The 17738-nt window shown below is 38.9% G+C and overlaps 1 protein-coding gene across 6 annotated transcripts in view; it reads left to right on the top strand.

The window, feature by feature from the left end:
• The window catches only part of GRIK1 (glutamate ionotropic receptor kainate type subunit 1), a 178005-nt gene that overhangs the window by 27391 nt on the left and 132876 nt on the right, over window positions 1-17738 (top strand). The window contains exon 1 of one of the 6 annotated variants that reach the window (XM_074814192.1): window positions 3870-3944. The exons of the other annotated variants lie outside the window; for them this stretch is intronic. The gene's annotated coding sequence lies outside the window, so the exon portion shown is untranslated. Of the gene's footprint in view, window positions 1-3869; window positions 3945-17738 lie in introns of those variants that run through there. 6 annotated transcript variants of the gene reach the window in all.

Genomic DNA, 17738 nt, shown 5'->3' with positions numbered 1-17738 from the left:
TGACAGTCCCACTGGAGCAACTGCAGGGATTTATGGGGACTGGGCTCTGCTGTGCTCTCACAACATGCCCGATGGTTGTAGGCTTGTGTTAGGTTATGCTTCTGGAGCACATCTTCTCGTTTAGCTTCCAGAAGCGAAGTGTCGTGTGTCCCTCAAGACTGCTCCAGGATGCAAGCAAAAATCTGATAACTGGGGCTGATCAGCAGATTAGCTTCAAAAACACGCGGTCAGGTTTGGCTGAGCTAAAATGTTATGTGTACCTGCTCCATAAGCAGCTTTTCACTCAACAACTAACAGCAACAACAGCACCATCGCTGCTGTGCAAACTATGTATACACACTGTGTGTCCTATATCTTAAAAAGGATATTAAGTAGGTCTGTGTGCTGCAAATTTTTGCCTCTACTGGATCTGTCACTCACAGGCTTGTATGCCAAAAATTTTATTTGGCAGCTGTCCTTCTTTGGTAATCCAACAAACCGTGGTTGTGCTAATAACAGAACAAAACCACTGTCAATAGTGACATTTCAAACTGCAGCTTTTAATGAAAGCATGGAAAAATCTTTATAGGAGTGTAAACATCATCAGCATCATCCTAGCAGCCGGTCCTGCTGAGGAGGATGTGTGACTGTAAATTGGGGACATTGACAAAAGTGACAGTAAGAACAGTGAAAGGAAGTGTGAAAAATTGCACACTGGCTGTGATAAAGTTAGATAAGGAAACTAGCAAATGAAAAAGCAAATATACTGTCAGGAGAGTCATGTTGCACATAGTGAAAAGCTATAGCTTCCATAAAGCAGGGATGGGCTGGAGCCCCGTGAAAAGAATCCCTGGGGGACTGTGGTCTAATTTAGTAGGCAGCATTTAAATTCAGTTCAGATTTGTCTGTTATAATGGGAACCAGTAACAATAAACTGTAATTTCTTAGAAGTTTCTGTCCAGTTTGGGAGGAGGTACATGAAGGCTGAAAGAGAAAGAAGACACATTTTGTATTTTTATTTTAGATTCCTTGAGTCCATTATGATAGTATGTAGCAGAAGAATAGGGAGCCAGGGACCAGACTCCAAAACCAATATAGCTCTCCTTTCTTTAAAATAAATACGAGATTTATCATAAATGAGTTGAAAGAGGCAGAAATGTGTAACTTAGCTTCAGAACCAATCTGGTTCTTACAATGGTTACTTAATCATAAGACTCTGAATATAAGCTCTATCAGTAACAATGATATGTTTGGCTGTGGGCAGGAAACAAAGAAAAAAGAAATTCCTGGGCAGAGTAGACATCCCTAAAGATGACATGGAAAATGCTGGATTTGCTCTCTGAGCTCACTTGTTAAAGTGAGTGCGACATCAGACTGCCCTAGGGTGAGTGGAGTTGTCACACTCAGCCCCTCTGAAATGGGAAAATTCTTGGGAATTTGCAGCCAAACGGGAGGAACCTGGAGCCCAGCATGACCTGTGATTCAGCTGCTGTTTGCTAGTTAAGTCCATGTCAGGGCAATTGCAACAGAGCATCCATGCCACCACACAACTTCACATTAATTTCTCCTCCAACCTCTTCCTACAAGGAGCACTAAGCGGAAGGGAGAATATGAACCAGTCTGCCTTCATTCATGCCACTGGCCTGAGGGGCTTTCCATAGGTTTTCAAGTTTAGGGGATTATAAAAAAATCTGCCTTTGTCCTTTTTTTTTTTCTTGTCACATTGTAAGATGCTGTTTTGGACACTTTGTGATTCCTTATTTTACATAATTCCTAAAACATGTTCAGAAACAGCAGGGAACTCTCACATATTGGAAATCTAGTGAGATGTTAATACTGGGGCAGTTTTTCCCTCGGTGATGTGATCTTAGTTGTCCCCGGAAGCCTACTTTAAGTGCCATCTGCTGTCGTGCCGTTTGCTGCTCCCTGTCTGTTTGCTTTGGTTTAGCCATAGCGAAGCTGAAGAAATTATCTAGTTGGAAGTTTTATTCATGCCTAGAAGATTAAACCCCTATTTATATATTTCAATCCTGTAAGCTATAAAGCTCTTTTTGGCTTTTTTTTATTACCATCAGCTTTGGTTTTCTTCTATTTTGTGGTGGCAAGCACAAAGGTTTTTATGAGGTATCAGTCATTCAGGTTTGGGAGGATGTGAAGGAGTAGTTTGGTATACAAATGAGACCATTGTAGGGGAACTATGAGATGAGAAACTTCAGACAGAAGTACACTACTAGTGCTTTTGCAATGTGTAAACACATTTTCCCCAAAAACCTATCTACGTATTGAGCAACAAAATAATAATTAAATAATTAAATGAATAAAAAAACAAACAGACAAATAAAATATTTAGTGAGCCTATAGAGAATATCCTTCTCGTGAACACTGCACTGGATGGCTCATCACCATCTGGCCTGACATATTTTTAAGTACTGAAATGTCACATTTTTTTTAAAGTTTAATAATTTTTCAAAGAAAAGATCTGTGGAGCAGAGAAAAGAATGAGCTCACACGAGTGCTGTGAGGAAATTTGGTGACTATGGTCGTTGTTAATGGGACTGGGGTGAGGAAGAAGTGGATCTCAAAAGCAACTCTGCCCGTGCCCCGCTCTTAGCTGTCTAATTTTGAAAAGTTCCTCTAGGAGCCATGAATGACTATCTGTGCCTGGCTTATAAGAGGGAACAGTGGGACATGGTGATTTTCTTGAAAAATGGCAACCAAGGAGGGTCGATAACTGAGATGTTGCCAACTGCTTCAGTGCTAAAGTCTGTGTGGTTATGACAATTCACTCTGCTAGGTGGATTTTTTTCCTTTTTGTGTGTGTGCTTAGAGATGAACATAAGTCTACTGTCCTCACATTAAAACAGTTTTTTTCATAAATACAAATATTCTGCCACAGGGGTATTCATCTGCTAAAGGCAGAGTTTGTTACATGTTTTATTCCCATGAGAATAAATAGTGTATTTGATAGTCTGGTTTTCATTTGATCCAATACCTCATATTTTTGATTCCTGAATCAAAGGAAATTGAAGGATAAACTACAGTTTTATCTGATGGGGATAACCATTATCTGATGAGGCAGCTTCCTAGAGATCAGCATTAAGAGCTAAACTGATCACAAAGGGAGTTTATGGGAAAAAGAAGCCAATTTGACAGGATTCATTTGTCAAGATCAATGGTGTACAACGGTGATGGAAAAATAGTAACTATATATTGTCCATGTGGAACTGTAGAAATTTTTTCTACTGCTCTCATAAGAAATATGAAGAGTGCCACCAGTACCTGTTCAGGCTGTGAGTTATTTTAAGTGGTAAATAAAACTTAGTTCTCTAAAGAGGATTTTTTTGTAAGTATATATTTGACTTAATAGCTCAAACATTGCAAAATTACTTCAAATTGCATTTCATGCTTATATCCCAGCCTAGATTTTTCTAAACACGTGTGGAGTTCAAGCAAAAATTAAGCTGTTTACTCTTGACTGTGTTTATTTATTTTTGTTGTTGCCTTTTGGATACATACACTATTACATAGAACTAGTGTTTTTAAAATGGATGCAACTTCTTTTCAGATACACAGCAAGTTAGACTTCAAGCAAACCTCAGAGCAGACTCAACAGAGGGGAAAAGATCAGCTTCTGTCACAAGAATCTTTTTACTTCTCTTTTTGGGTGAGCTGAATGTCATAGGAAAGGGAGTCTGGTAACATTGTTGGTTTCCAGAGCTGTTCACGTTTGGAAGAGCCAAATCTCATCTGAAATAAGATGAGTTGGCCATAATGGACCCTCTGATGTCCTGAGCCCTTCAGGGATGTTGGTTGTTTCTGGAGTCTCCTTTGCCAGCTGCACTTGCACCGTCTCTGGAGAGGACATGTCTTACACATGGGAAGAGTGAGTCCCTTGGAAGTGTTGTCTAAGCAAAAGCAATGAAGTAACCTTGTGGATTACCACCACAACACTCTTGAGACGTATTGTATGTATAATAGCTGTTGAATGTTTGTGGCATGCTCACACACATGGCAACGTAGGGTGAAGAAATTGATTTATTTATTTACTAATCAGGAATAATCCATTATGTGGCTACGTTTGCCAAACTTGTGCTGCTGTGGGAGATGAAATTTTCTGTCTAATTCGGGATTTAAATGGCCTTGGAAACATGATGGGATTTCTAAGGGATGCATGGTTTTTCCTGGGGTTATGGGGTTGCGTCCTGTGCCTGCTTGCAGCATTCCAGCTGATCCACAGATAGATTTTCCTGAATTATTTCCTTTCTATGAGTCTCATATTTCAGATTATGAAAGCTTCAGGCTTCCTTTTGTAGGCAGCAAACCCAAGTAGAATATTCTGCAAAATTGTGTCTATGTATAAGAGAAAAGTTATCAACACTGCATGAAAATATTGGTTGTCTTCAGTCAGAGATCTGCTCTGTGGGACTATGCAAGGAGCCCAGACTGTTAGCAAAATTCAGTAGCAGCAGGTTGGATAATTTCCTAGCTATATCAAAGCCACCTCAGTAGCGTGCTCCCCTTTTTCCTTGCCTCCGCACTCCTAGACACTAAGGTATTTTGTATCTGCAATGTTATTTGGTACATTCTTGTTCTCAATTTATATACCATTTTGGTTTTCTCTAAGAGAACTCTATAATGAGTTTGGCCATATTTTCCTAATCGTTTATTTCCGTCAGGCACAAAGTCTTTGTAAAACTGGTGGTTTACTTAACTAGCAGTGGGGGTAATGGCATCGCTGATATACCCTGTGATGTCTGTCCAGTTCTTTCCAAAGGTGCAACCTATTCTAAGGAATTAATTTTCCTTTGGGACAGTCAGTAGATTTTTAGTGTTATTTAATTACACCCACTTGCCTTTTAGACAGTGCTCTCTGATCTCTGTGGCATGGTCCTTTGTATGAGAATTAGATGCGCTGCTTAGAGAAAGAATTTAATATCCTTTTCCCAACTTCACTTCTGTATTTTCCTCTTCCTTGCTTTTGTTTCTTCTATCTTGCCTATCATGACACTTCCATTATACCATCTCTTCTTTGCCATTGTATCCATTTGATCGTTTTCCGATTTTTGCTGAATTTTATTTCCTCCAGTACAATCGTACTGCTCTCCCCTTCTCCTTACCACAGATACATTTCTCCCTGTTCAGTTTGTTGGCTTCCAGGTACCATTTAATCAAGTTCTGACCACTGCGCTAAGTACTCCAGATAATAAATTTTCTTTACCTGCCAAAACAGTCTGTGCAGAGCAGAGTGGTAGAGATGAAAAAGAGAAACTAAGCCTTACAGGTGCAGGCCTCCTGCCCTGCATCACCACCTCTGCAGAGCTCAAATCTGGACTGCCCTTCATGCAAATGACCCCTCAGGTATAACAAGAAAGAGAAAGGAGCTGTGAGAGAGGCTGCGCCACCCCCATCCTTTGTCAGTGCATAAAAGCAAGACTTGACGAGCTGATATCCCTCTCATTATGAAGCAAAGCATTTTTCCAAAGATATTTTCTTTCATTTAGTAGTTATCAGTATGGAGCTGGTGAACAACTGGGAAAAAAAGTTTGAATCCAGAATATAATTATATAGATGAATATCAAACATAAAAAAAATCCCTTCTGAGAAATTGGACTTTTCTTCAATACCAGTGTGCATGCTTGCAAAAACGTAAAAATTAGTGTTTTAAAGTACCTGAAGACACATAAAACATCTCTTAGTTTTGTTCCCAGAGTTGTAATATTATTAATTCAGGCAAAAATGGAATAATAGCATAGCTAAGAAATAATTATGCAGTGCTAAGATCCCTGCTCATTCGGTCTTTCTACATTTTGAAAGAAAAATGGGCTCTTCTGCCTGTTCCTGAGTTTCTTCCTAGACCAAATTCAGGGAAGCATACTTAATCCTATAATCCAACCCTCCTTTAGGGTGACCCCACACACTTCTGCTGCCAGGTTGCTTTGAGCCTTGTGCCCTGGCAGGAGCAGAGGTACAGGAAATAAGTAGCACTCAGGGCTTCCCCTCAACTGGGCCATAGCTATGTCATTACTGGCAAGGCAAGGTGCGTATCTCTGCATTGCCCACCAAATGCATTTGAAGGGACTGTCTGACTGTGCATCCATGGGAGACAGCCTCCAAAATGACCCTATGTGCTTGCAGGTTTAAACTCAACAAAGCAAGAACACATGCAGGGTGTCTCTGGGAAATGTGAGGGTCACAGTGTACACATCCAACAAAGCCTTTTTTTGGTCTAAACTCGCCATCTTCCTGTGACAAGTTGGGATTTGATTACACTGCTGCATCTCACTGGAAAAATATTCTGTGGAACAGTTTTGATCAGCTCTACCTGAAAGGCAGAATTGAAAATGTAATCCTTTTGGTAGCTGTCATTCATTTATTCAACAGCACTACTGCCTCTGTTTTAAATGATCACTGCTGCAGAAAAAATTGATAAAATTAAAAATTATTATAACTGTTCCTTAATACATTATCCTGTAGTATTTTGCGATGATTTCTGCCTTAGAGAGCTGGAATATTCACACTTGTTAAGTTTGGGCACCTAACTGTGGTGCCTAGATTAAGAACCCAAGGGGCATCATGCCAATGGAGACATTTCTCCATAAGACACTTCCCTGTTATCCACTTAGGTACCCACCTCTTTCCATTGACTTTATTAGGCTGCTAATTTAAACACCTTAATTAGATGTCTAAAATGCAGTGGTGTGAATTCTCCAATTGCTTGACGTGATCCTATTTCTGCATCTACCAATTCAGCTGACACTTTGCCATTCTGATCTGGTTTAGTGGAGTCTACAGACAGAAATATAAAACCACAGGGAACCTCCTCTGTAAATTTTTGAAGGAAAATGAAAATAGTGACCAAAAGATTATTTTCCTCACACATTTTTCTTATCTGATTTTATTCCTTTCTCTAAGGAACATGAAAAAATGAATAAGACACAAATTCAATCTCTGCCTTATGTTGTTATCACAGACATCTCGATATGGTATGTTTTCTCTCACCTAGTGTTTACTATAACACTGGAAAATTGAAAAGTACAAGTATCAGATCTGTCTGTACTCAAAAATTCTGTTGACCCCAAAAATGCAAATTTAACCTAAAGAATGGATTATTTGCTGTCGTGGAAAGATAAGGAAATTTTTTGTGTTAATAAATCCATGATTTTACATCATACTTATTATTAAGACAAAATAAAAAACAGTTTCCAAATTAGCAGAATTAATTAAAATGTAATTATGTGTGAACTACCCTGAACTGATGTTCCTGATGAGCTGAGCTAATCCTGCGCCACTTTCAACCTGAATAGAATTGAAATGTAAAAGTCAGAACTCTAGGATGCTGAATACTTGGGGAATTTTGAGCTGATGCAAACACTGAAGTGATGAAACATTTTCTGGGGTTTTACAAGCCTAACCAAAAGGCCACAGAAATCTTTACGCCTCATAACTCCAATGTAGTTTTTGAACACTTAAAAATGAACATATTTTTGTTCTGAAACTAAGTGTGACTTTGTCATACTTCATAAGGACTTGGCATACTTCAGAAGGACTTGGGTATGGATCTGAGCTCTTGCTGTGGAATCATCGCTGTGCTTCCATGGACAGTTCTCCGAGGCATAGGAGTTGGTAATCACTCTTTGCATCATTTCCTGGTGCCTGTGAAAGTCTCTGTGGACAGAGTATATACAGAATATAAATTCTGTTTCCAAAATCAGTTTGTTTTTTCCTCACAATCCTGGAATGAATAGGAGATGTAAAGGTGAGAGTCCAGGCTAAGCTACCTAATGATATCCTTAAACAGTGATGGATTGATATCCTGATACAGAGGCTGCTTTTTTTTATCCCTTCTGTGTAGGAAGTTCCTTTTAAACCTTTGTGTTTCTTTATCCAGATTGTCAGACAGTTCCACTTTTAGGTGTATTGATAGAAGAAAATTGATCATTAATCCTGGTTTAACATCTCATTCAGCTGTTTGTGCCAGCATGCCTGATACATATTTCGATCCTCTCTTGAGTGTGGAGGTGAAGACAGGCTGAGATGTAACATCCTGAGGCAAAAAAATGGGCAAATTATTTTTCAGTGTCTATTCTTTTCTGAAAAACAATGCACTGTGTTATAGGCACATAATGACACTGCTGATATGCAACATTTCTGTTCTGATTAATTTACTGCATGGATGAGATCATTTTGTATTGCAAGATGTCTTAAATGATGGTTCTGAATGTTTGGCAGGGCTGTAACAAAACACTGCTCTGGAAAGCAGTATATTCAAAATTCACAACATGGTTTTTTTCACTCTTGCTAGACCATATGCAAGTAGACAGTTTGCATCAGGCCCCTGGTGCCTACTTCTGAATTACTGCCTAAATAGGGAATATTTTGATAAAGGCAAAAAGCTTTCTGATGGCATTTCATGCCCCATTAGAAACTTGAGGACCAATCACTAATAAGGTTATACCAAATGTGTACTTATTCATGTTCTTTTTTCTCACTGTGCAAACGTTTCCAGCCTTCACCCATTGTGAATGTTACAGTGTATGATGTGTGAATCAATCCTATCTGTGCAGACACAGCAGAATGAAAGGTATAATGATGTGGGAGTGAAGTGTCAATGCATAATTCATATCTGACAGTGCACTCTGTGGAGTGCTATCCAGCAGCCTTCCATGGCAGAGGGGTCCTCACGCGCTTGGGAAATTCATCTGCATCAGGTCATTGTGTTTCTGCTTGGGTGGCAAGCTCATCATTTAGGATGAGTGAAACGCCATTCAGAGGTACTGCTGTAGTGGAGAATAAGGGCAACGTAGTTCTGCACTACCCTGTTGAGACCTTGTAGCCCAAAAAACTCATCTGGTGGAGCATTTCTCCTCTAGATCAAAAAAACCCACCACCAGCAAAGATCCAAACCCCTTCGACACAGTAATTTAGTGTTACCAAATTACAGAATAGAATATTTCAGTTGGAAGGGACCTAAACAGCCACCTAATCTAACTGCCTGACCACTTCAGGCAGTTAAAGCATGTTATTAAGGGCATTGTCCAAATGCCTCTTAAACACTGACAGGCTTGGGGAATCGACCACCTCTCTAGGAAGCCTGTTCCAGTGTTTGAGCACTCTCTTGGTAAAGAAATGCTTCCCAATGTCAAGTCTGAAAACTTATTATAAACTAGTAAACACCCTCACAGCTCCATCCTGCAAGTGCTAGCACCTCTCGTCAAAGGGGCTACCACAGTGAGGACGTGCACAGTTGGCTCTGTAGGTGGTTGCTGTCTGAAATCTGCAGCAAAGCAGAAGATTCATGATCTGAAGTTCTTTCCTCAGTTCACCTTAGCATGTTTATATATTATAAAACTTAGGACCATCACATTGTCAGCACATTTAAATTAACACCATGCACCAACAGCTAGTGGAGCTGTGCCAATTTACACCTCAACAGTGATCTCCCAGTCATTACGTATTGGTATAAGGACCCAGAGCTTGGTCTTGCACCAGCAGGCAGTGGGAACAGATCCTGATTTTGACCCAAAGATTCAGTTGCAGCTGAGTGCATTTTCTGAGTCTCTGTGAGACTGAAATTTCATTTTATCTATGTTTTTTTTTTTAAACCTTCACTTTTCTGAATGAATGCTTTTGTGTACCATGCTTAGTGATTCCTTGCTATTCCAGGATCATAATAACAAGGTTTATTATGTTCTAACCCAGTGTGTTGTGACAATATTGCAAAATTATTGTTTTGTTTCTCCTAAACTCAAGACTTTTTGTAACAGTAATAATAATAAAAGACATACAGGCTGATGAATTATCTACCATATCAGACTGCAGCACAACGGAGTCTGAAATAGCTGAGAGAGTAAAACTGAAAGATATCTCAATTTACAAGTGAAACACTAACACACACTAAACTTTTGCTGCAGTATTCCTCATCTGATTTTTAGTTTTGTCTTCACAAGAGACAAGACTCACACTGCTCAGGTGATGAATTTTAAGCAGATTGTAGGGATATTCAGTGCAGGCTTTCTCTGGAACACATAAATTGCGTTCTATGTGCAGGTTCAAGCTCAGAGGAAAGCAGTACTTCTCAGTCTGGTAAAAGATGAATTTCCAAACCAATAAATAATCACTATTGGTTCACAGCTAGATAATAGCTAACTTCTTGTATAATATATTAGGTAGAATAATTTGAAATGAAGCTGGTACTGCTGACTATGTGCCATTAACGTTTTTCAATATATAATTCTTGTGAGGGTTACAACTTTGGCCACAGGAGTTGGGGTAGTCATAATTTGTTTTGATTTACATCAGTGGGTAGCTAGATCATCTGAAGGCATAGCAAGAAATGTACACTAGTGTCTTTTTTTCACCTAAATTAAAGCTTGTCTCCTCCTGAGACCAGAGGAAGGGGGAACAGAAACAGTGACATGGCAGAGAGAGGCGCAGTGCTCCAAGCCTGGACCTGCTCTAGTTTTTGTGGATGAGGATGCTGCCATATCTAATCTACTGTGGCCTCTGTTGAGGGAAATTCCCCAACTGGGATCCCAATACTTCTTGGGCAGGAACCCCAGCTGTTCTGGGATTTTTGTAAACAGAAACTGTCAGCTGTGCAGTTCTGAGGGATGGCTAGCCTCAAACCCTTGATACCCTTCCTACTAGTGAGAGGACTTAAATCGGAATCTCCATCTCAGACCCTGTGGTATACTTCATCATCAGCCTTCCCTCTCTGAAATAAGATTCTCATGAACATGAGGAGCATGGGTAAGTAACAGTTATTTGAAGATATTCCTAGGTAAAGGTAACGATATTAATTTTCTGTCACTGTAGCAAATATTTATGTCTTACAAAAGGTTGTATCTATTCTGGGAGATAGGGCATGCTATTTAACATCTGTTAAGCTCACTGAACTACTTTGTATTAAACTCCACACACCCTTTACATTTCACTGGTTCTAGGGCATGTTAAAGATACGAAGCTTTATCTGCCCTGCATTTGGAGGCAGTTGGCAGATTCGGGTATCCTGTGCCATTTGAAATCATGTTCACAACAAAACATGAAGCCTCAAAATAGGACCCTAATGGGATTTTAGATGCGTGTATGCCCTTCACTGGCCCTCTGTGTGGAGGTGGGCTGCAAGCAAAGCCCGGGCTGGGTGGCTACCTACCTCTCAGTTCCTCACAAGCCGGTGCGCCAACAGAATGGGCTTTTAATCCTAGGCTCTGATTTCCATTTCAGCAAGCAAATATACAGAGAATAGCATTAAGTACATAGTAAGTGAAAAAGAAATTGAAGGCCTGTTCTGTTTTTTCAAAGGAAGTGTTGCACTGCTTAAGATTTGAGATATTCTATAAAGGCTGCTCATTTAGTTTTGTTATTCACCTTTGTCTCATCAGGCTACAAGTTTTGGGGGCAGAAATCATTTCTCTGCATGCACTTACACAACATAAAGGAAATACTGATTTTTCCTGTACCTCTGACTGACCTTCAGAACTGCCCAAACTACTTGATTGGTTTAAGTGAAAAAAGTCTTTTCATGGGAAACTAGTAAAAGAGAGTCTGAAGGAGGGTAAGTGTGCTTCGGATGTCAGGCTATGATGTGGGCCCTCTGAGCTAGAGAAATAGTTTTTGAGGAGTTGGTGCTAAATTACGATTAAAGCTCTTTGCAGCATCTCAAACTGTCTCCTAAAGAATGACGCAGATCACCAGATTGTGCCACTTATGTACACTGGAAACTTAAAAAGCTGGGGGAGTGGGGTGGGCTGGGAACAGCAGTGTTGCATACCTGCAAGAGCAGGTTTTGCAGGAGAAAACCCATAAGGGCGACCTCTAGACACCTCGATGGGAGTCAGTGTCCAGATGGCAAGCAGTATTGATAAGGTGTCCATAAAATGATAAATACTATTTTCAAGTGAGTTAAAATGTACACTGTTGTATATAGTCCTCACCTAGTATGCTTTCTGAGGAGTACACACCTGGAAATAGTGAGCAACTCATCTCTGCTAGGCTTTCTGTGACTGTCATTGTCTACAAAGGTGGCTGCCACTAGTTTACATCAGGCAAAGTAAAGGAAGAAAGAGGAACATTAAATAACAAAGGTAAATGACAACAGAGTTGGTCAAGGGACATTTAAAGAACCAGCCCCACAGCGCTGCCCATAAATAAAGAATTTACGCAAATCTGTTTGCCTTTCCTTACTATTCATATGCCATATGCTCTGTATCCTCATTGGATTCTTTTCAGGCTTTCCTGTGTGCAGAATCAACATGAATCCTCACTTTGTACCGCAAAATTGTGAAAACAATTTAGCTTTGATTAATTCTAGTTGCAAGTGAATGCGAAACATGCATGAGGGACAGTTACCCTTTAATCTCGGTTAAATCCCAAAGTTCCTAGTATGAAAATATTAATCATTATCTTCCCAACTGAATATGATAAAATGCAGCGCTCACTGATTATGGGGGAAATCATTTTATCAGTTGCAATTGGGAAAGTAATGTTTAAAGTTATTACACTGTGGATGTCTAGAATGAAAAGGTACTTTTCTGTGCAAACACCCTTGAGGAATGTAAGAGAAAAAGACCAGGAAAACCTACAGGATTTTTCTTCCATTCACCCCCCTCCTCTTTCCAGCTCATTTTGTATCACAGAAGGCTGTGGAGAGGTGGTATCTTTGATGACCTGATACTCCTGGAAAAAAATGGTCAAGCTCTTAGATGCATAGTCCTTTCCACATGAATTCATAGTGTGACCATCTCTGCTGCACCTCCACACTCATCCTTCTAAGTTTGAGCAATAAGGTACCCTGCCGATGGGTTTCTTTCCTTAATAAAGATTATTGCAGTTAATTTGATTATGGATTAAAATGTCATTAATTCTCTGATGATGTAAATAGATTCAGAATGAAGCTTTGCCCAAAGATGTGATGAAGAGTCATTGCAGGGATACATACTTATTGTGCCCTCTGATTCTATATCAGATTTACCCAGAATAAAACAGCATTTTCCTGTCCTAACCTCCAGGTTCTCTGTGGATTCTGAGACTCAGAGGGGTTTCTTTCCTCTCACTCATCATCATTATAAGTAGCCAAATTATGCCCTCAAGTCACTTTGTGCAACCCTATTACCTTCAAAGTGAATCCAGTGATGTACAGCCTCATTAGATTTGAGGGAGTTTGCATAGGTTTCTCCAAAGGCACAGTCTGAAAGTAATGGAGTTATAGAATATTACATTAGCTGCAGAATATCTTTCTGCTGATGCTGGGAAGGACCCAGCTATACTGGCAAAGCCTTGGTTGAACTTTCAAGGGGGAAGAAAATATTTAGAAGAAAAATATAATAAGAAGTAAGTGGGACACAGTAATTACATAGTTTTGATCCATTTTTACAGCCCATTTGAAGCTGATTCACTTTTTCTTTCCAACATTTCTATTAAGCTAAGGTTTCAGTAAAATAAGGATTTGAGTTACTAGAGCTTCTGGTGATTTACATTTGCATGGTGCATCTTTTATATGTCTGTACTAAAGAAGGCATTTTGAAGCACAGCATCCCAAATGATTCAGGCACCAGATTAAAGAGCTATTCAGAAGTGCTAAGCAAAAGTAAACATCAGAAATCACGTCACAGTCAGGGGAAAATGAAGGCTATATTAAAGGCAGCTTACTTTTTAATAAAAGTTCTAATTACTTTTTCTTACATTATGTCAACATTACCATAGGAAATCAAATGCCTCATCACCTTATGTGTCCTTTTGAAAGAAGTGCACTTTTTGCTTTTTCTTTTCAAACATTTTCTGGAAGGTAAATACTCAGTAAATTCTTCATGTTGGCAGTGTTGCCATCACATTACATGATGTCATTTTGAACATTTGTTTTGAGGAGCTCCAGTTATGTCTTCGTGGCCATGAGGTCCAGGTGAATCGGCCACTGGCCACTGTCTCGGGAGATTAACATCCATGCCAAGCTGACTGAAACACCGTTTGATTTTGGTAATGTCTTTGCTTTCATTCTGTGCCATACTTCCTACTTTGTCTCTGACTAGGTGATAAATTCTTTGGTTCCTCTCACATGGATTGTGCAGTGCCTGGTGTAGGGACCCTTGAGGCTTGGCTGGTGCACTAAGGTAATAGTCATCTTCACTTCAGAGACAAACACTGGCAAAGTTTGGACTTGACCATAGTTTTGCAAATTTAAAATTTTAGTAAACATTCATGTTTATTCAACTTCATCTAATTGCTAAGTAGAATTTAAATATGCATCTCAATTGAGTTTTTTTCTTTTTTTAATTGAGAGATACAAAATATGGTATGAAGAAAAGACAGTAATAGCCACATAGCTGTTTCTCAGGTTTAGGTCATGTGCAATTTAAAGAACTACCAAAAAAATCATTCTTCTCTTCTGTGAGAATGGAGTAAATACTGATCAAGTTCAGTAAAACTTGTCTCTAATCAGACTGAAATAATTTCTCCAAATGACTCTATAAATTAAAATATTTGCTCTGTGTTGAGCACCAGGGGAAGACAGATTGTAGCACATTCACCATAAAAGGTCAGCAGGCCCAAATGAAAATGCAGAAACATCAATTGTTTCCATTCACTAATCATATATAATTGGTCTGGCTCACCTGAACTAGAACACATTTGTTATTATAATGCGTAATTGAAGTTCTTTTCATTTTGTTGCTTTCCAGTTGCAATTATCTTTATTTTAACAAATGTATGAAAAGGAAACTTCTTGTAAAAATGAAGATACATTTGACAAATTAGTATAATTAAGAAAATGTCCCTGAGAGATGAAAAAATTTGTAAGTATGAACATTTTCAGTTCCAAATTACTTATTGACTGTCTTCTGTGAATTCCATCAGACAGAAGAAATTCTGATTTTGTCTCCTATGGATATGTTCAATTTTCTGTTTAATTTTAACATACAGTCAGGCATATTGGGGTATCAACATCCTGAATGAAATCATTAAAAGACAAGGCTAATTCTGATTTTGACTGAGAAGTTTAACATTAAAATGACATGTAAAGACAGTAATAAACAGTATAAAGACATAATTCCCTTGAGGAGATATGATAAAGCAACAGAGCACTAAATGTTTTTTTGTTCAACAGCATTAAGGAGGTCTATTACATAATGTGCTGAATAGGATGCTTTACGTTGCTCATTGCTGTCTGGTATCTTTTTGAAACTACACATCTTCTCTTAGGAGGAAGATTACAGAGCTCCTTTGCTGGACCTTGCCCAGTCTTCTTTTTTTTTAGTAGAAAACTGTGAGAATTAAAATTTCCTGTGGTTCCACTTGCACAGCAGAGTGACAAAACTGCATGTGAGAGGCAAAATTCTACAAATCAGAATGGCTGAAACATGTACATCTTTGTTTTGCTTTACACTTTTAAATCTTGTCATGCTTTGGTTTTGCTCTTAGAGAAATAGATTTCTCCTCATTCCTCTAAAACCAAAATGCCCCTCAATCAGTGTCCCCTACCTCTCCTGAATTTTCCCAGTTCCAAATCCTCCTTTCTAGTTCTCTGACTGAGCTGTGTACACAGCGTCAGGGGCTCTCTTCTTACACATCATGCCTAGACAAAATGGATTAAAAGAAAACATAAGGTAATGCACTTTGGGATACCAGATGAAAAAAAAACCTTACAAACTGAACCTCTGAAGTGAGAGAATATTTTAAGGCAAAGCTAAAGGTATCACTTTCAGGAGGGACCTAGTGCCAATGAGAAATACTGATTTTTAGCTTTGAAGACACAACTCTTCAGAGCAGTACCAGCCCACAGTAACATTGCACGTTTCCCAGCTTGCCTCCAGGCTGCTTTGCACTTTAGGATTAAGAAGATTAATGCAGTCAGCATTACAGCTTTGAATCTGGCTTTCAAATGCAGGTGAGGCTGGTCAGCATCACCTGTTAGTAAGAGCTTTTAAGTGTGCTCAACACGGGCTGGGCTTTAACTGCTGAACCAAAGGCTCTTGATCCAAATCAAATATCCCAGGCTATTTAGCTCCTCTGCAGAAGTAACCTTGTGGAGACTTACACATGTGTTGGATACAATAAATTTAATAATCTATTAAATATATAAATCTGAGTCCATGGGCACAGATGAGCCAGAACAAGCTGCTGATCCTCCATCACTCAGTGCTCTTCTAGTGAGATCTGGAATGAAACTCTGAAAATAAGGTCTTCTTCCAAAAGGCATTTGTTTATCAAAGGTGGAAGGAAGCTCAGATGTGTCCCTGTGAAAGCAAGTGGTTGAGGGGAATGGGAATATGGACACTTCTCTCCAAAATGTGACTGTGAAGACCAAAGGTGAAGGTCTCTGACTTACTCAGGCCTTGCTAGTTTCAGTCTGTGAAAAACAGCTAATAACTGGTACTCCCATACACACCATCCTGTACTCCTTGTGCTATTTTCAACCTATTCTTTGTGAGCATGAGTGAAGAAATCCCACCCTCACAATGATGGCCACGCACAGATCACAAGCTTGGCCATCACTTGCACAAAGTTTTTGCCTGAAGTCTTACTCTACCTACTTTGTTTGTTTGTTTGTTACTACTTCTTTCAAGGCAGCGTTTTCTGTGAATGTGAAATGATGACATGGCACTAACCACTACCTGAGTCTGCCAAGCCCATCTCCAGAGGAGAATAAGTTAATTTGAACAAAGCAGCCTCTTTTAAGCTAAATCAAAGAAAGAAACCATTGCAGCTGCTCCCATCTAACCATGACTGCAACATAGGCACTCTATTAACACAAAAGTTTAAGTGAAATCTCACATCCTGAACAATCTCTATTTTGCCCTTTTCTGGTGTATAGCTACTTTCTATAACTTAAAAGCTAAATTTAAAGTTTTGTAAGTGATTATAATTTTAAATGATGATGTTAAAGTCAGTGATCTGTTAGAGAATTAGTATCTTCAGGGATCTAAGATTAAAGATTATAATATTAAGAAAATGTATGCAGTTGTTAATGTAATTTTGAAGTGTAAAGCTTGTCTAATCTAATTTACTACATTACAGCATGATATATAATTTTGACTAATTAAATGCCTCTAATCTTTTTGCAAGCTTAAGCTTCAATTAACTAATATTTACTTTATTAGAATAAGATTAAATACCTCAGTTTCCAAGAAAAATCTTTTAAAAGTCTAGCATCCCAATTTCAATTGAAGCAATACAGTGCAGGGATACCAAGAGCCATTTCAGAGAATCAAAATGCGTTCAGTGACTGAGTACAGCATTTATGTAAGGAGGACTATTAAACTGGTAAAATTAATTTAATAAAATGTTATAAGTCCAATACTTTAGCAGCACTGTTATCCAGAATTTCAGATGTAGAAAAAGAAAATTGCTTTATTCTTGTCTGTCTGTGCAACACACAATGTGAGGCAGGTCTAAGTTCATTAGCAAGATGCTTTAAGGTTCACCTTCCGTGGGTTTTCACTGCAAACCAAAATGGATAATAACTATTTCTGTGTGCAAAAGAGGAGACACTGCAGAAAGAAAATGCAGCATGACTGAAGGGCAATTTATTAAAATCCTCAGCACTGTTAACTGTAGAATGAAAGTTGCATTTACAAACCATGGAATGCATCAGGCAAGACAAGATATAATAATGATAAACAAGCTAGAAAGCAGAAAACTTCTTAGCAGAAACAAGCAGAGGCACCACAGCAAAGCACTGTTTAAATACGTGTCTGCTATCAGATATTTCATGCAACACAGCAGCAATTCATATTTAAGGCTTGTCAAATATACCTATTCTCTGTATA

Source organism: Strix aluco, chromosome 2 (genome assembly GCF_031877795.1).
Source record: "Strix aluco isolate bStrAlu1 chromosome 2, bStrAlu1.hap1, whole genome shotgun sequence".
In the NCBI taxonomy this organism is placed as follows: Eukaryota; Metazoa; Chordata; class Aves; order Strigiformes; family Strigidae; genus Strix; species Strix aluco.
Note: the sequence above shows the minus strand (reverse complement) of the source record. Positions and strands in the feature narration are given on the sequence as shown.